Here is an 18,755-nt window from a genome sequence, read left to right as displayed (position 1 = left end):
CGGAGCCTGCGGGTGTGGGTGCTGTGGGGGCCGGGCTGGGCGCCGCTCCTGACCCGGCTGCCCTGGGGGGTCCCGGGCGGCTGTGTGATTGGGCCTCCGCTCACCCCCTAACGCAGCATTTGCCCATTGACAGCCCACAGACCTCTGGGCTATTGAGTCTCGCTCTTAAATGGAAGCGTCTAAGAAAACCCAAAATAAATAAGCAGGACACAAATGACATATGAAGAAACACAGACAATTTAGGAAAAGACTTAAAAACCCCAGTAAGTACCTCAAGAGGTCTGGGTACGACACAGTCACGAGACGTGAACGGTGCGCTGTAGAAGGGAACACTTGTGCCTCCAGACGGCTCCTGGAAACCTGACGTGTGCTTGCCGAAATTAAAAAGAAAAGTCAATAAAAAAGGATAAAGTTGGGGAAAATTTCTAGAAAGTAGAGCAAATGAGAGACACTATAAAAGAAAAGTGAAAGAACTGCATCAACACAGAGAATCGATGTCCAGTGAGCGGAAATCTCCAAAGGGGAAGCGGGAACGCGGGCGGCGGGGCGGGAGGAGGCCCGTGCAGGTGGAACCCGGCGCTGTCTCTGCCGAGAGACACACGACACCAGGTGCAGAGACACTGAAGAATTATTTAATGAAACAAACAAACAAAAAAAGATTCGGCTACAAAGACGTTAAAATTAAGCACTCGGTCTTGAAAAGCAGAGTGCGCCAGTGTCCTGGCGGGCAGCGGCGATGCGGTCGTCAGACTCTCAGGAACCAGAGCCCCCCCACCAGGCATTTGTAGGTTCAGCGGGGTCCCAAGGCCCCTTCCTTACCTTTCCAATCGGGGAAAACACTAGTGCAGGAGGTAAGTGCGGGAGTGCAGAGAGCGCCATCCCCCTGCCCGGGCCGGGGCCCCCTGTGCCCACCCTGCCCGCGCCACCGGTCACCTCGTGCAGCCAGCTGTCGACCAGCGTTGACTAAGCTAAGTCCTTTCTTCTGGAGGTACTGGGGGTGGGGAATGGGGAGCACACCAAGAACGAGGAAGCCATAGGGTCCACGGTATGGGGGTCTGATGCCAGAGAGCCGGGGGGCCCGGGCGGAGCTGCCCACCACAGCAGCCCCCCAGCGCCGGCCGCTCGGGGCGTCCAGGTGACCAGGGGAGTGAGCGCACCTGCACGGGCCCCTCCGCATCCCCCCGGCCCCCCGGCTGGACCGGGAGGGCTGAGCAGGTCACATGGTCAGGATGGCAGCGGCCCCGAGAGCCACCTGGGGCCCCAGGGTCTGTTCATGGACCGTCTACCTCCACTTGCACGGACCCAGGAAACAAAGATGGTGATTACCCCGTTTTACGTGGGGCTTATCCGGTACAGCGATGAGCTATGCTAACTAATTCAGGTTAATTGGTTTTCAACTTTCTAGACTGTAGACAAAGCACAGGAGACTCAATTATGAGTAAAAATAGAAGGTGGCGGTACCAACCTTAACAAGGTGAAGCGTCGCTGTCAGCGTCGGAGGCGGCGGCGAGGGAGCAGCGGGGGCACGAGGATGCCGCCCTCGGTGGCGCGGGGAAGCCACAGGCCACCGGCCACCGCCGAGGTCAGACAGGGCTGCGCGCGGGCCGTCGCGGCTTCACCTGCGCGGGGGCCGCACTACCGTTCTGGAGGTGGGGGGTGCTGGGGGGAGCTGCCGCCAGAGCCAGAGCAGGGGGGCGGGCCAGGGCCGGGGTCTCTCTTTCCCCTCCGCCCTCCCCTTCCCCTCTCCCCCATTCTCCCTTCTACTATTTTCTATGTTAAACGTGTGTGCTCATTACTTTTATTGAAATTTAAAATATTTAAAGGTTTGCTAAGTAAGTAAACAGTAGGAATTAGGTTACTCAAGAGAACAAGAGTTTTTCCTAGTACTTGAGGGCCACTCAATTATTAATCATTGAAAGCGCCGTGCACCCCGTTCTCATCCACTCGTTCAAGCCCCCCCTGTGCGCGGGGCCTTCAGACGCTCTAAGGTGAGTCTCTGCGGGCCACTGGCCACCCCTGGAAACCCCTGGAAACAACACAGCGGGGGCTGCGACTGGCGCCCCGGGTCCGGCTTCTCACCCTCCCATGGCTGCCACCGGGTGGCTCGGGCCCCAGCGGTTACTCGGATCTTATAAAGCGTAACTGGGCCTACATCTGTTGCATTAAAAACATGAACAAGTGGGTGAGCTAGAGCGTGGGGAGGGTTGACAGCGGGGCCCGGTCGGGAAAAATCACGTTTGCAGGTTGCTCGGACAGGATTCTGTGTGGACCAGGGCGCCGGGCCCTTGCCGCGACCCGGGCCGTGGGGGGAGGAGGTCGTGGGGCCGCTGCCTGGGAAGGTGTCCTCTGAGGTTGCCCCGAAGGCCAGGCTGGCGTCGCGGGGGGACAAGCAGGGCTGGGAGGCCGGGAGCAGGGGGCACTGGCAGTCAGACACCCCCCAGCAGCCCCGGGCATGGGGGCCAAACCCGGTGTGAGGAAGAAGAGCCGTTTTCGGGACCCCTGTGTGTACCAGCTGCAGGTGCCTGTGCCGGTGGGTCACGTGCCCGCCTGGGGCGGCACAGAGGGGGTACCCAGGTTCCGGGAAGCCTGCATCTCCCTCCGTGGCCTCCACCCCAGGTGCGGGTGCTGCACGAGGGTCCCGCGAGAGGGGGCGCGGCCACTGTTGGGACAGGAGGGAAGGACACGCACCGAGTCTGCAAAAATCCAGGAGGCGGAATCGAACCCTGGAAGAGCCCAGTGGAGGGAGCCGGATGTTAGAGCCCATGTGGGGCCGCAGCGCTGGGGTGATGCCGGCCTTGCCCGCCCTGGAGCGGGACTCAGGGAGGGACTCCCACATCCTGGCCACCGGCTCCTCTGGACCCCCCTGTGATGATCTCTGTGATGCTCCCTGTGTTCCTCCCCATAGTCCTCCCTGTGATGATCCCTGTAGTCCTCCCCATGATGATCCCCATAGTCGTCCCTGTGATCCTCCCCGTAGTCCTCCCTGTGATCCTCTCCGTGATGCTCCCTATAAGCCTCCTCATAGTCCTCCCCGTGATCCTCCCCGTGATGCTCCCCATAGTCCTCCCTGTGATGCTCCCCATGATGCTCCCTGTGATCCTTCCCGTGATCCTCCCCATAGTCCTCCCCATGGTCCTCCTCATTAGCATCTCCGGGGCGGCCCTGCCCCGCGCGCTCGGAGCTGGAACCACAGAACCCGCACCTGCTCCCTGGCTGGCCGCCTCCCTCCATCCCGCAGCTGCACCACCGCGTGACAGACGGTCGGGGGTGCCCGGGGCCCAGGCTCACGGGGTGCTGGCCGGCATTGGAGCCACCCCACGTCCCAGTCCCGGTGGTGGTAACGGGGCGCTCAGCTCTGCTCTGAGGCGAGGGCGGCCCCGACGGCCGCGGGAGGAGGGGGCAGGAGCACGGCTGCTGCAGGGATTCGCCATCGTCTGCGGTATTTGCAGAGAAAATGGAGAAGATGTGAGCGTCCCAGCGCATCCAGCTCCAGATGCCCGCCGGCGGCCCCTGCTCCTGTCCGTCTGGCTTAGAGATCCAGGGACACGAGGTCTCGGCTCCGGGGAGGTCTGTACCCCGGGAAGGGGCCCCCGCATCCTCTGGCAGCAGGTGCTCGTGGGGTCCCGCCAGGAGGCTCACCCGGGTTACTCCTGGTCACCCTCTGGCCTCCTGTGGCAGGTGATGACGCCCCTGGAGGGACCCGAGGTTTCTCAGTAGCGAGGGGGGCTGGTGCCACTCACGCTCTGCACCCCGGGATGCTGGGGTTCAGAGGACCCCGCTGGCTCGGCCCGTGGCACAGAGGCGCCGGCGTGGGACGGGGACGTGGGGCCGTTGACCTTCCTGCGCAGGGCGGTAAGGCAATTCCTAGGCAGGGACGTTTCTCACGATAAATCCAAGTCAGCCTTTGAGAGATTGAGTCCCTGCGACCAAGGTCATGGGCGACTTGACAGAGCTGGGCGACATAAATCAGCAGAACGGAGGACATGCTTCCAGATGGAAACGGAGTGGAGATCTAACCAGGCTGCTGACGCCTGCCCTCTCCTAGCACAGAGGTCAGGGCCAGGGCTCAGAGGACGCCGGGGGGTGATGCCGAGGTCCCCGTGGGGCGGCGCTGGCTCAGCTCCACGCACCGGAGCTTCACGGTGTGTGTGTCCACCTGTCTCTGTGGGGCCTCGATTCACTGAGGACGCGGCTGCTGAGCGAGCGCCCTGGGCGTAAGGCCACGCGGTATAAATAGGTGACGAAGCCCCGGGCCTGGGGGAGCGCAAGTGAGAAGCAGGGACATAGGTCAGAGGTCAGAGGAGAGATACCGGGGAAGCTTCCCCGTCTTCACCGTCACACGTCCACGAGGATGACAGGTGCGTTGGTGACACTCTCGACCTGCCTGCCCCTGCTGGGAGCCCTTCCCGGACCCGATCTCTTCTACCCCTCGCATAGTCCCAAGGGGTCCCTACCGTCCCCGTCCTCGGTGGAGACAGGTTTGCATAGTTGCCCACAGCCATGACCTAGTGCGGTAGTGCCCGGATTTCCACGTGGCAGCCTGACTCCGCCTTCCCCAGGTAAGCTCTGGGCACAGGGCGAGTAGCCTGGTCACCCTGTCCCACCCTGTCCAGCTAAGTGACTCCCAGAGAAGTGTCCAGGTACATCTGAATGAATGAATGAATGAATGAATGAATGAATGAATGAATGAATGAATGAGTGAGTGAACGAGCCCAGGCCGTGCTGGGCGTGCGGCCTGGGCGTGCGCCGTTCCCCACAGCGGCCTCTGTTCACAGGGGAAGCAGGGTGGACAGACGCGTTTCCCTTTCCAGCACGCGCTGCACAGCCCTGGGGGGCAGAGGGGTTCCAGCCCGGGCTCCACCGCCTGCGAGGCTGCGCGACCTGCCTTCGCGGCCCCGGCCCCAGGCACGGCGAGCTCACGGACCCGGGCTCTGCCCGGCCCCTGTTCTCCCGGGGTCTCCCCACCGCTGCCCCTTCTGCCCTCGCCGGCTCCGCACCTGCTCCTCCCACGGCCGCTCAGCTCCGAGGCCGCCAGAGCAGCGCCCTCGGACGTCACCGTCTGGTCTGTTTTCTGATGTCCCCTCAAGACCTCGGCCTTCTCTATGCCATAACGTTTATTTCATCCAATTCTCTAATTCTTTCTTTCTTTCTTTCTTTCTTTCTTTCTTTCTTTCTTTCTTTCTTTCTTTCTTTCTTTCTTTCTTTCTTTCTTTCTTTCTTTCTTTCCCTCTCTCTTTTTCCTTCCTTCCTTCTTTCCTCGTTTCTTTCTTTCTTTCTTTTTTAGAGAGGGTGGAGGGTAGGGACGGAGGGAGAGGGAGGACCCTAAGCAGGCCGCACGCCCAGCATGGAACCCGACGCAGGGCTCGACCTCACGACCCTGAGATCACGACCTGAGCTGAAATCAAGAGTCGGATGCTCAACTGACGGAGCCACCCAGGCGCCCCCATCTAATTATTTCTCAGTGTGAACCTTTTCCTCTTCTCTCTTTTCTTCTTTCATTTCCTTGGCACATTTTGAAAATATAAAATCTAAAATAAAATGAAACGTTTTTTTTCCCCGTTTTCTACTATGTCTGCCACTTTTTTCTAAATGCAGCCTGGCTGTTCCCTGGCCGGACCCGCCGCCGCGGACGCCCAGCCTGGCCTCCTGCCTGCTCCGGTCTCTCCTGTGTCCCTGTCCGTGGGGACTTGAGTCCTGTGTCGTGAGAGGCTGGGGACGGAGGGCCCCCGGGGACGTGGGAGCAGACGGGACCCCACAGCGGCTCTCCTGTGGGGACAGACCCCTTGTTCCTTTAGGGTTTCATTCTCCAGCCAGCTGCACGTTGTTGCAAAGGACGCGGAGGGATGTGCGCTGGGCACCTCAGTGTGATAGGAGTTGTCCTGGAGACTGCACGAGTTGTACCCAATTTAGTCACTTATCTCGGCGAGTCCACAACTGGGTACTTCCCTGACACTGTTAGGGTCGAGGGAGAGAAGCGGGGCGAGTAACGGGGGCTTGCCTGAGGAGAGCCACGCCGCACGGTCGGCAAAGCTGGGGTTAACCTCTGAATCCAGGTCTCCGGGCTCCGGAGCCCACGCTCCTCACTGGACAGAACTTGGTGTATGATTCCGCTCTCGTGTGGGGCCCTTTATACAAGCTTCCCTCCATGTGGACCATTTTCTGTTTTGGGACCTGAAGATGGGCTCCTGACGAGCTCCGACGGCTCCAGGCGCGGCCTGATGCAGAGGGCTGCGGCCTCCCTTCGCGTTGGCCCAGCAATGTGCCCTGTGGCAGGGCTCGTGAGTCCCGGGTGGGAGGCAGCCGGTTCGCGTGGTCCCGCCTCAGCAGCGAGGGGAGGGGCCTGGCCCGTTAACCCCACGGCGGTCGTCTGTCTCTGTTCCCTGATGGGCTACAAAGTCCCACCCGCGGCCACCGGCCACCAGCAGGGAAATCAAGTGTGCAGTGGGCTAGTGTGTGCACACTGGCGTGTGTGTGCATGGGCATGTGGGTGCTGGTGTGTGGGTGTGCGTGTGTGCTGGTATGCCTGTGTGCTGGTGTGTTCTTCGCACACTTGTGTGCTAATGTGTGCATGGGCATCCGTGTGTACTGGTGTGTTCCTATGCACTCATGTGTTGGTATGTGTGCATGGGTTTGTGGGGGGGTATGTGCACATTAGTATGTGTGCATGTGCACATGGGTGTTGGTATGCTCCTTGCACACTTGTGTGCTAGTGTACATGGAATGCATATATGCTGGTGTGTTGCTGTGCACACTCATGTGCTAGTGTGCATGGGTGTGTGTGTGCTGGTGTGTGGACATGGGTGCACGTGTGTGCTGGTGTGTGCGTGGGCGTGCGTGTGTGCTGGTGTGGGCATGGGTGTGTGTGTGTGCTGGTATGTGGACATGGGTGCGCGTGTGTGCTTCCGTGAGCATGTGAGCCCGGGGATGCGGGGGCGAGGACCAGCTCGGACTCACGGGGCCGGAGGAGCCCCTAGCGAGCGTAGTCACCACTGAGCGCTGCGCCGTGTCTGTGATCGGGGCCACCTGCCTCTGGAAGCACCAATTTGCCACCTTTTCTTCTGTTCCGTCTCAGTGACAGCGCAGCACATGGAGATGCATGGCCTTCCGGGGCCGGGCCCTGACTCGGGAGGAGGCCAGGCCTCATTGGTTCCCTCCCTCCTGTCGACCAATGGCACGATTTGGGCTCTAACTTCCTTTTTTTTTTTTTTTAAAGACTTTATTTATGTATCCATGAGACACACAGAGAGAGGCAGAGACCCAGGCCGAGGGAGAAGCAGCCTCCCTGCAGGGAGCACGATGGGGACTCGATCCCGGGACCCCGAGGTCACGCCCTGGGCCGAAGCCAGATGCTCAACCGCTGAGCCCCCCGGGACCCTGGGCTCTCGCTTATTTCTCTCCTCCCACAAAACACACAATCCACACGGCAGCCGAGAAGGAAAGAAAATCGTCGGTGAGGAAGGAAGCTGGGACCTGAGGACTCCGCAGAGCTCGGCGCTCTCTCCAGAAGCTCTTGATGATCTCAGGAAATATGTGGGTTTCACGACTTTGGTTTTGTGTGTTTTGCTCTTCTGTTTTTTGCCGCCACCCCGTAGGCTGTCATGCGACGGGAGGGGCGCACAGGTGTGCCGTGCTTATGCGAGGGGGGCTGCGCCCAGCGGGCAGGCTCCGGAGCCCCCGCTTAAGGTCGCCTTTAAAAATGGCTTTCCCGAGACACAGCTTGCACGTCGGAAAACTCACCTGTTCCAGGTGTCCACATCAGTGAATGTTAGTGTGTTCGCAGAACTGTCCCACCAGCCCCACCATCTCATTTTGGGACGCTGTCGTCACCCTGAAAAGCAACCGCTCACCTTTTACGCTCACTCCCCAGCCTGACCCAGCCCCTGGCAATTCAGGGTGAATCTACTTTTGGTCTCTAAATAGTTGCCTCTCTCTCTCTCTCTCTCTTTTTTTTTTTTTTTTTGACATTTTATATAAATGAAGCCACCGAGTGGCCTCCTTGTGTGACGGGCCTCGTTTCCTCAGCATCACGTGTTCACGGATCATCCGTGTTGTAACACGTATTGGCACCTGGTCCTGTTTTGTTACCAAATACAACTGCGCTGGGCACACACAGCAGGTCTGGTTGAGCACTTCGCCCCTGGATGTTAATGTTTGAGTCGTCCCCACGCGGGGGGTGCCGTGGATGGTGCGGCCACCCACACTGGCGTGCAAGCTCTTGCGTGGACGTGTGAGGGCACGTCTGCTGGGGACACACGCAGTCGCACAGGCACACCTGCCGCAGCGTGTCCTGCAGTGGCCGCGCCACCTCTGTTCCCTCCAGGGCATGCGCGGGTCCGAGCGTCGCACACCCTCGACAAGCTTGTTATTTCCCTCGGTCTGCGAGAAAGCTGTCCCCGTGGGTGTGGCTGCGATTTGCATCTCTCTGCGGGCTGGGGACAGCGAGGACCCCTCACGTGCCTCCCGGCCGTTTGCGCATCTTCCTCAGTCAGATTCCTTTTTTTAAAAAGTGCCACGAACAGGGGGCCCTTCACACCTGCCTCGGTGACGGTCCCGGACGGCGAGCGGATGAGGGGGCCGTGCACCCGTGGGCTGCTCCGTGCATGGCTCCGAGGCGGCGGCTGTGGTCCCCATAGGCCTGTGGCCCCATGTCGGGGTCCACACGGCAGCCGGGGCCACAGGGGCATCACCGGGACCCCTCGCTCTCCTCTACTGTGAGGGCAGGCGGCGGGGGCTTGGTGCGCGTCTCCCTTCGGCCCACGGGGGGTTGGGGTTCCCCCCACCTTTGTGCGGGAGGAAACGGGGGAACTCGGTGACCAAGGGGCGGCCTCCGTCCTGCGGTGGTTGTGTGTCGGGCGCGCCGTGCAGCCAGGGCCCAGGAGCACGAGCCCGCTGTCTGGGGAAGAGCTGGCCCGCCTTTCCTTTTCCTCTTCGCAGGACGCTCCGTGGCCCAGGCCTGTCCCCAGGGCTGGGCGGTCGCCCCCGACACTTCGTCCTGCGGAAGGGAACCCCGTCCCCATGACCCCGAACTCCCCGACCTCTGTCCCCAGCCCCCTGCACCGCCGTCCCCTCTGCGTCTCTCTGAGTCCCACGGCCCCGGGGACCTGGTGTGAGCCGCGTTAGCAGCGCTTGTCGTTCTGGGAATGGCTTGGTCACTTGGCGTCCTGTCCTGAGGGTGCATGCCGGTGGCGGGGGCCAGGATCTCCTTCCGTCTAGGGCCGAGCCGTCCTCCCCTGTGCGATGGACCACATTTCCTTTACGTCCCTAACGGGCGCTTCAGTCGCTTCCACCATTTGCTCTCGGACCAACGCTGGTACGAACGCGGGTGCACAGACGTCCCCCCGCCCCCGCCTCCGTTCCTCGAGTGTCTGCCCGGATCCTGACCCCGCGGGTCCCCGCGACAGCTTCGGGGCTGAGAGCTCGGCTGCGTCCTGCAGGCTTCTGCACCTGCTGCCTCTGCCCCGCTCACGAGTGACGTGTCCCGGCCCACGGACCCCGCCCGCTGTTTGCTTCCCGCTTTTCCTTCCTGGCAGCTGCGCGCTTCCCTTCCGACTCAGGCCCAGGCGTGTGCTCATCGGCTCTGGGCCCTCCCACCTCCTCCCTGCGGCAGGGCCGGGTGCTCCCACCCTAGCCCGCCTGGTGCCTGCTGCGGGTGGCGTGGAGGACGGACGGCTGCCGCGCGGGGTCGTGGATGAGCGGGGTTGGAACCAGAAGCACAGCGTCTGCTCCGGACGCTCCTTCAGAGCCCAGGACAAGGGGCCAGGCGCCCAGGGGACAGCGAGCCGCCCCGCTTCCCGGGCAGGAGGCCCGTTGGAGCTGCCCGCGTGGCCGGCAGGGCGAGGGCCCCACGTCCCGGCCCAGGACCTGGCCTCGGGGGCTCTGGTGTGGCCTGTGTATCTGGAGGACAGGACGCCAGACTTCCTCTGTCCGCTAAGGACTGGCTCCCCCGACAGTCATTTCCCCTCCTCCCTCCCTGACAAACCCCGTGCGGACCTGGCCAGCCAGGCAGGAGCAGAGCCTCCCGGGAGGTTCACTGGATCCGAGGCTCGTGTAACCCAAGGCTTGAGCGGCCCTGAGGAGCGTGCACAGGCCTGTGGGTCACAGCGGGGGGTTTCTCCCCAAATGAGGTGGGGGTCGCGGGGCCCGTTGGCTGTGATTCTGGGGGATCGGAGGGCTGCGCGTGAAGTCAGTACTAAGGGCGCTCCGAGGGCAGGACTTAAGGACGCAGAGGCCGTGCTCTCGTTTGTTTCCCGTTTTCCTGGTTGCGTCCGGGATACAGGGTTCCACCCCGGGCGGGGCGCACACTTTGGTTCCCGCAGAGGTGGGACCTGGGTGAGCGGCGCTGTCTCCCACCGACTCAGGGGCCTCCCGTCCTGGGGTCCCCGCCGCAGCCAAGGTGCAGCCCCCACCAGCCGGCAGGACCCCCTCCGCCCTGAGCGCTGGCTGCCGCCCTGCAGGCCCCTGCTGTCCTGAGGTGGGGGAGCCTGTGCTGGAACCAAGGAAAGCAGACAAGTGGGGGAGCCAAGGGCTTGGTTCCTGCAGGGTTTCCAAGAGCACGAGTGACCACGGACTCCTGTGCTTAGGCAGGGACCCCACGGGCTAGGGTGGGCCAGCCCTGAGCAGGTGTGCCCAGGTGGGCTGGTCGCCACGGCTCCGGGTCTGACCTGCCACACACAGCCCTATTCGGAGGATTGATTCTTTAACGGCATCTAAGGATGCTGGAAGGAAGCTGCCGCTGGGCGCCTCCGGCTCTCGACCACTTGTTAAGGAGCAGGGGACGCCCGGCTGCGCCCTGGGCCTGACCAGGGGTCCTGCGCTGCTCCCAAGACCCCTTCCGAGGGTCTCTGGCCCTCCACGCCCCGCCCTCCCCTCCTCCCTGGGGTCTCCGTCCTCCCTGACCTGCCCTCCTCTCCTCCCTGGGGTTCCCATCCTCTCCGCCCTGCCCTCCCCTCCTCCCTGGGGTCCTCCGTCCTCCCGGCCCTGCCCTCCCCTCCTCTCCGGGTCTCCGTCCTCCCTGACCTGCCCTCCCCTCCTCCCCGCTGCCCTTCCATCACACACACACTCTCTTGTCTCCACGTGTGTCCGCCTGCAGCCCAGCAGCCCAGCTCTCTACCTGGAGCACACATCTCACCCCCTCATCTGTCTAAATCCTACCTGTACTCTCAAGACACATCTCAAATATCATTTCAAATGTCAAATAACAGAGTGATCTTTAAAAAATATAAATCAGATCATGTCACTCTCGTGCTTAAAATTTTTAATGGTTCCGACTGCCCTTTCCACACAGCCGGGGGGCCCCCACACGGGGCCCACCCCACACTGCCCCAGCCCCCCCGGGGTGCCCAGCTTGCTGGCCGGTGGGACCCCTGGGCCAGGCCTGGCTCCTCCTGCCCCGGGGGCCGGGCACTCGCTGCCCCTCCGCCGGGGACACCCTCCCAGTTTGCACATCGCTGCTCTGTCTCAGCGCCACGTCCTAGTCCAGGCAGCACGGGGCCTGCAGGAGCCCTTCCCCAAGCCCGAGGAGGGTGGCTGCTGCGGAAGGCATGTGGAGGGCACGCAGAGGGCACGTGGAGGGTGCATGGAGGGCACGCGGAGGGTGCGTGGAGGGTGCATGGAGGGCACGTGGAGGCATGTGGAGGGCACACGGAGACACATGGAGGGCATGTGGAGGGCTCACAGAGGGCATGCGGAGGGCATGCGGAGGGCATGTGGAGGGTGCATAGAGGGCACATGGAGGGCACATGCAGGCACGTGGAGGGCACGCGGAGGGCACGCAGAGGGTGCATGGAGGCACGTGGAGGACATGTGGAGGGCATGCGGAAGGTGTGTGGAGGGTGTGTGGAGGGTGCGTGGAGGGTGCGTGGAGGCATGTGGAGGGTACGTGGAAGGAATGCAGAGGGCTCACGAGGGCACGTGGAGGGCATATGGAGGCACGTGGAGGCACATGGAGGACTTACGGAGGATTCACAGAGGGCACGTGGAGGGCACACGGAGGCACACGGAGGCACACGGAGGGCTCCCGGAGAGCTCGTGCAGGCACGCTGAGGTACGCAGAGGGCACACGGAGGGCACGTGCAGGACCCCGAGACGCCGTGCCCCACTTCTCACACTGACCCATGTGTGGCTCAAGGGCTCGGCCGAGGGCAGACAGGAGGTCATCGCGTTTCTTGGAAGAGGGAAGGGGGCAGGAGGGTGAGTCAGAGATGCCCTACGACACAGGGCTCACCCTGACCTGCTGGCTTTGATGGGGAGAAAGGGAAGGGGCCTCGGGCTGGGCGATGGTGACGACCCCTGGGGGCTGGGAGCGGCGGCCAGGGAGACAGCCCTCGGGCCCAGCCCCACCCACGGGCCCTGTGGGGGTCTGGAGCCTGGGCCACGTTTCTGACCCGCGTTCCAGGCTAACGTGTTCCGTGGCCACGCTGCTCCGTTGGTGGCACTTCGTTAGGGCGGCGACAGAAACCCGTAGGGACCTGTGAGTCTCTGACCTCACCAGTTCTTCCTGCTTTTTCCATGGCTCTTATCCTCTGAGGTACGGTGACCCTGTCCCGTCCACTCATCTGTGTCCAGCGCCTCCGTCCCCAGCCAGAACGTGAACCCGCAGGCCCGGCCCTGCTCACCCTGGGGCCACGTGTGCACAGGGGAGGTGCCCGCAGAGGCCACCCGGACCAGCACACACCGGGTGGCTTTCTTCTGATTTCACGGTATTTTATTTTTGTAATAAATCTGATTTGTTAGCGAATAAATATGTATGATTTATTAAACCTCTTTACGCCATCCAAAATAAATAACATCACGCACAAAACGAATCTGTGCTTGTGCTGTTGACAGTTCAGAGATGCAGCCCCGTCCCCGGGGGCCTCTCGGTGAGCTGCCCCGTGGACGGAGAGGGAGGGTCCCGACTCTGCAGACCGGGCCCCCGGCCCCCCGCATGCCCACGGCCCAGACCTTTGGCCTCTGGCGGGCGGAGGGCCCGCTGACCGCTGTGCCCCGGACGCCCCATCCCGAGCTCATCTGGCGCGGCTCGTGGAGGCATCGTCCTGGGGCCCCCTGAGCGCTCGGCTTCTTCCCTGGGGGCCGGGACCCGCAGGCCCTGGAGGGGTGGGGGCAGCCCGAGGTCGCTCCCAGGGACGGACGCAGCTGCCCTCGACCACCGGCTGCAGGCCTGCTGGGGCCCTGGAACCCACGGGGTGCCGCCTCCTCCGAGAGCCCTCTGAGAGGCCTCCGCGGCCCCCGCACCCGGCTGACGTCTGTCCCGCCGCCCCCGGGCAGCAGCCCCCCCACCCCCCGGTTTCTCCAGGCGCTGTCTGAGCTGCCGGGGGACTTGTTCCGGGCTGGAGTGATGTCTGCTCTCCGGATGGTCTCCACGGGGCCCAGGCGAGCAGATGGTTTGGAATTTAGGAGAGAGGCCGATGCCGGGCCCCGAGCAGAGCGCTATTTCTTCCTGGGAAATGCTCCCTGTCAGGTAAACAGCAGCAAATCAAAAACCAATTCTGCAGAGGGATGATTTTTGCCTTCCCAGAGACGGAAGAAATTGCAGAAGCTGAGAAACAGTGTGTGCTCCGCGGAGAAACCCGAATAAAACCGTTCTGCAAAGCGCGTGTTTCACGTGTGCTGCGCGGCGCGGGGCCCCGCGGGGGGCATCACGGGCGCGGCGGCAGATGTCAGGCCCCAGAGCCCCGTTCCGCTTGTGACGGGCGGCGTCTGTCGCCAGGTCCCTCGAACCCCCGCAGCTGTCTGCCCGGGCCTCCGTCCGGGTGCTCGCGAGGCCCGTGTCCCCGCAGGTCCCCACCCGGGCGGCGGGCCTTTGGAACCCTGTCGATGGCCTTCCAGCAGGAGGGCTTTCCCCGCGAGGATGAGGTGAGGCCGCCGGCCCCCCCGGCGCCCCCTGCTCGGCCGCGGAGCCCGGTGCCCTGCGCCCCCGGCAGTGCCCACCCGCGCGCCCGTGGACCTCGGACCCTCACTCGTCCTCCACGCCGGGAGTCTGCCTGCTGCCAATAGCTCCCAGGCAGGCCAGCAGCTGGGGACGCGCGCCCTGATGTCCTCTCCGCCGCTGGTAACCGCCCATCCGTGTCCTGTCCCGAGCCGGCTGCTCCAGCCAAATGAGAAGAGTCACGTCTCGAGGCAAATAGCGTTGTGACCTCCCCGCAGCGCGTCTCCAGCCCATCCAGCTCCTCATGCGTCTGGTCGCCTGGAAACCCGAGGGCCCTCCTTTCCCCTTTGCCCGTTCCTATGCCCCGCTCCTGTGATTCGGGGTGCCCGACCTACGCGGCCCCGACCTGCGCGACCTCGCTCCGTGACCTGCCTCTCCCCACCTGCATGCCCTCGCCCTCTGATCCACGCTGGGGGCCCCGCACCTGTGTGACCTCTGCCCTACCTCATGTCCGCCCTCTGACCTGCAGGCCTGCCTCACCTGCACGCCCGCCTCACCTGCACACCTGCCCTCTCTGACCCCAACAACCCCCGCCCGGAGAGGTCCGCGGGAGCACTGGGAACGAGCAGCGGCAGATCCCGCACGCGGAGAGCTTCACAGGTGCACAAATGTGGCCAAGCCTGCGTGTTCGGGGGGCGGAGGGGCAAGGGAAGCTCAGTCTTCTTGTCGCACCCGCCCTCCCTGCCCCCTCCTGCTGCCCCCCTGGAGTCCACACGGTGCCTCTCTTTGGTGGTGGGACAGCACCCTGCGCCTGGCCCCGTGAGGGTGGGGGTGAGGGCACCGGTCATCCCCGAGCGCCCCTCTGCCTCTGGTCGCTGTCACCCTGCAGACACCGGCCCCGACATGGGGAGTCCAGAGCAGGGGTGTGGCGGGAGGCAGAGGGAGGAGGCAGGGTGTCTGTGGGCAGGCGGGGGTGCACCCCACCGTGGGGCTGGTGGGCATGGGGGCTTCTTTCTGCCACCCCCGGACCCAGGGCTCTGAGCGCGTCCCCAGCCCTCTGCTTCCTGGGCTCCGGAGCCTGGCAGGGCGGTGCTAGACGTGGGGCCACCTGTGGCAAGCGGGTCCTGGGGAGTTTGGTTTCGGGGTGCACAGCACCGTTTGCCTTAGGGTGTTGTGCTGAGACACTTGGGGAGGCACCTGCTACGGGGTTATCGCTGCTCCAACCTCATGTCTGCAGGAGCCGTGGCCGGAGGATGAGGGAGGCGGGGAAGGGCGGGCCTGGGGGTGCGCACGGAAGGCACTAGAAGCAAACCGCTCCCACGGCTCGGTTTCGCGGAGGAGACGCTGGGCGGTGGCTCCTGTCTGGTGGTTTGCAAACCCCTTCACGTCCTGTCAAGGGCGCGGCTCCCCCGAGCCCCTGGTCTGACGGCACCGTCTGGATCGTCTGGGTGCACACTTGACTTTGGGGTCGGCGTCTCGGGATAAATCACCGCGGCTCTAGATCAACTGTCAAGGTCCGGCCGTCGCGCTGGAGAGACTGGATTCATGTTGTGCCATTTCTCCTTCTTGTCGCAATTCTTCCTAAGGAAGGTGGTGTCAGAGTTTTAGTGCCTCATAATTCCTGCAGGCGATTGCAGTCAGCTGGCCGCCCGCAGGGACGGGGCTTCCCACCCGGCAGCACCCCAGCGAGGCTCGGACCCCCAGCAGCCCCCCACCCTGTGAGGCTCAGCCCTGCACAGTGCGGCTCAGCCCCCCAGCCCCCTCCACGGTGAGGCTCAGCCCCTCAGGCCCCCCCCACAGTGAGGCTCAACCCCCCAGCCCCCCAAGTGAGGCTCAGCCCCCCAGCATGTGTCCCCCCCCAGAGTGAGGCTCAGCCCCTCAGGCCCCCCCACAGTGAGGCTCAGTCCCCCAGCCCCCCAAGTGAGGCTCAGCCCCCCAGCATGTGCCCCCCCCAGAGTGAGGCTCAGCCCCTCAGGCCCCCCCCACAGTGAGGCTCAGCCCCCAGCCCCCCAAGTGAGGCTCAGCCCCCCAGCATGTGCCCCCCCCAGAGTGAGGCTCAGCCGCTCAGGCCCCCCCACAGTGAGGCTCAGCCCCCCAGGCCCCCAAGTGAGGCTCAGCCCCCCAGCATGTGCCCCCCACAGAGTGAGGCTCAGCCCCTCAGGCCCCCCCCACAGTGAGGCTCAGCCCCCCAGCCCCCCAAGTGAGGCTCAGCCCCCCAGCATGTGCCCCCCCAGAGTGAGGCTCAGCCGCTCAGGCCCCCCCACAGTGAGGCTCAGCCCCCCAGGCCCCCAAGTGAGGCTCAGCCCCCCAGCATGTGCCCCCCACAGAGTGAGGCTCAGCCCCTCAGGCCCCCCCCACAGTGAGGCTCAGCCCCCCAGCCCCCCAAGTGAGGCTCAGCCCCCCAGCATGTGCCCCCCCAGAGTGAGGCTCAGCCCCCCAGCCCCCCAAGTGAGGCTCAGCCCCCCAGCATGTGCCCCCCCCAGAGTGAGGCTCAGCCGCTCAGGCCCCCCCCACAGTGAGGCTCAGCCCCCCAGGCCCCCAAGTGAGGCTCAGCCCCCCAGCATGTGCCCCCCACAGAGTGAGGCTCAGCCCCTCAGGCCCCCCCCACAGTGAGGCTCAGCCCCCCAGCCCCCCAAGTGAGGCTCAGCCCCCCAGCATGTGCCCCCCCAGAGTGAGGCTCAGCCGCTCAGGCCCCCCCACAGTGAGGCTCAGCCCCCCAGCCCCCCAAGTGAGGCTCAGCCCCCCAGCATGTGCCCCCCCAGAGTGAGGCTCAGCCGCTCAGGCCCCCCCACAGTGAGGCTCAGCCCCCCAGGCCCCCAAGTGAGGCTCAGCCCCCCAGCATGTGCCCCCCACAGAGTGAGGCTCAGCCCCTCAGGCCCCCCCCACAGTGAGGCTCAGCCCCCCAGCTCCCCAAGTGAGGCTCAGCCCCCCAGCATGTGCCCCCCACAGAGTGAGGCTCAGCCCCTCAGGCCCCCCCCACAGTGAGGCTCAGCCCCCCAGCCCCCCAAGTGAGGCTCAGCCCCCCAGCATGTGCCCCCCCAGAGTGAGGCTCAGCCCCCCAGGCCCCCCACAGTGAGGCTCAGCCCCCCAGCATGTGCCCCCCCAGAGTGAGGCTCAGCCCCTCAGCCCCCCCCACAGTGAGGCTCAGCCCCCCAGCCCCCCAAGTGAGGCTCAGCCTCCCAGCATGTGCCCCCCCCAGAGTGAGGCTCAGCCCCTCAGGCCCCCCCACAGTGAGGCTCAGCCTCCCAGCCCCCCAAATGAGGCTCAGCCTCCCAGCATGTGCCCCCCCCAGAGTGAGGCTCAGCTCCTCAGGCTCCCTCACAGTGAGTCTCAGACCCCCAGGCCCCACAGTGAGGTTCAGCCCCCCAGCCCCCTACAGTGAGGCTCAGCCCCTCAGCACCCCCAGGGTGAGGCTCAGCCCCCCAGCCCCCCTCACATTGAGGTTCAGCCCCCCAGCCCCCCTCACATTGAGGCTCAGCCCCTCAGCACCCCCAGGGTGAGGCTCAGCCCCCCAGGCCCCCCACAGTGAGGCTCAGCCCCTCATCACCCCTCACATTGAGACTCAGCCCCCCAGCCCCCCAGGGTGAGGCTCAGCCCCCCAGCTCCACAGTGAGGCTCAGCCCCCCAGCATATGCCCCCCCAGAGTGAGGCTCAGCCCCCCAGCCCCCCCAGGGTGAGGCTCAGACCCCCCAGGCCCCACAGTGAGGCTCAGCCCCCCAGCATGTCCCCCCCACTCTGGTGAAGTGGCAGCCGTGTGCAAAGGCGAGATGGCGATCCCGGCAGGACACGGCGGTGCTTGTGTTCAGGCGGATCCTCCCGCGGGACTAGAGACGATGCATTCTCTGGTATTCGTGTGGGTTCTGTAGCTCTAATGAGGAGACTCTGTCCCTTAGAAAATACTTTTTAATGTAAAAAGGAAATGACATTTATTGCAGACATTGTAGTTGTCCTGTTTTTGTTCTCTGAAGGGTCGCATAGGATGGAGAGCGTAGGAACTCCTGCCAGAAACGATTGTGCTCTCACCTGTTTCTTTTCGCCTTAAGTTGAAAGGTGTAGATGTGTAGATGCACCTGTGTAGATGCTTTATCCTCCCGTTTGTCTCGAGCTCGCACCGAGCTCCTCGCCGTCGAGGGCTTGTGTCCCGAGGTGGGCATTTATGGTCCTACACCTTCCGTCTCTCCCTCTCTCCTCCCCCCCGCCGCCCCTTTCTCTCTCTCAGGTTAGAAACGGTTTACTCCCCGAAGACCATAGATCTGTCTACACTCGAGTGACTTCACAACTATATTTCCTAACTTAACTCTGTGTCCCATCTGCCCCTTCCGTGGGTGTGTGGTGTGAACGTGGCTGGGTCTCATTCACAGCCCTCCCCCCCCATTAACTAACTTTCCTAATAAATTTCCTTAATAAATTCTTTTTCTTTAAAAGATCTTACTTTTGAGTCCTTTCTGCACCGGCGTGGGGCCCAGAGCCTCGAGGTTGGGAATCCCGCGCCACACCCAAGGAGCCCGGGCCGCGCCACCACCTAGTTAGTGAAGTCATGTCAGAACTTAGCGTGTGCCAGGACCCCGTGAGGGCTTTACACGTATTACCTCCCTGAGTCCTCACGGAGCATCACATCCTCATTTCACTGATGAAGAAATGAGAGCACAGAGGAGTCGGGTACGCTGCTCGGGGTCCCGGAGCCGCGCGGGTGGAAGCAGGCGCGGCTGGGCGGCCAGGCAGGCTGGGCTCCCCATCCCTGCGGCCGCCCCTCCAGTCCGGGCGCCGGGCTCTCGTGTGCTGACGGTCCAGACGGGGTGGGCGCACCTCGGGGTCTCCCCATTCTAGCCCCTCGGGCCTCACCCCTGTGTTTATTGCAGCCATCTTTCCACGTGAGGGGTCCCGTGGG

General features: G+C 63.8%; 1 long non-coding RNA gene across 1 annotated transcript; it reads left to right on the top strand.

Moving 5' to 3' along the window:
- Positions 1-11: 11 nt before the first annotated feature.
- LOC118351227 (uncharacterized) lies at positions 12-5,555 on the top strand. Its single transcript, XR_007403252.1, has 2 exons — positions 12-3,567; positions 3,679-5,555. It is a non-coding gene; the product is annotated as an uncharacterized LOC118351227 (long non-coding RNA).
- Positions 5,556-18,755: the final 13,200 nt, after the last annotated feature.

Source organism: Canis lupus, chromosome 17 (genome assembly GCF_003254725.2).
Source record: "Canis lupus dingo isolate Sandy chromosome 17, ASM325472v2, whole genome shotgun sequence".
NCBI lineage: Eukaryota > Metazoa > Chordata > Mammalia > Carnivora > Canidae > Canis > Canis lupus.
Note: the sequence above shows the minus strand (reverse complement) of the source record. Positions and strands in the feature narration are given on the sequence as shown.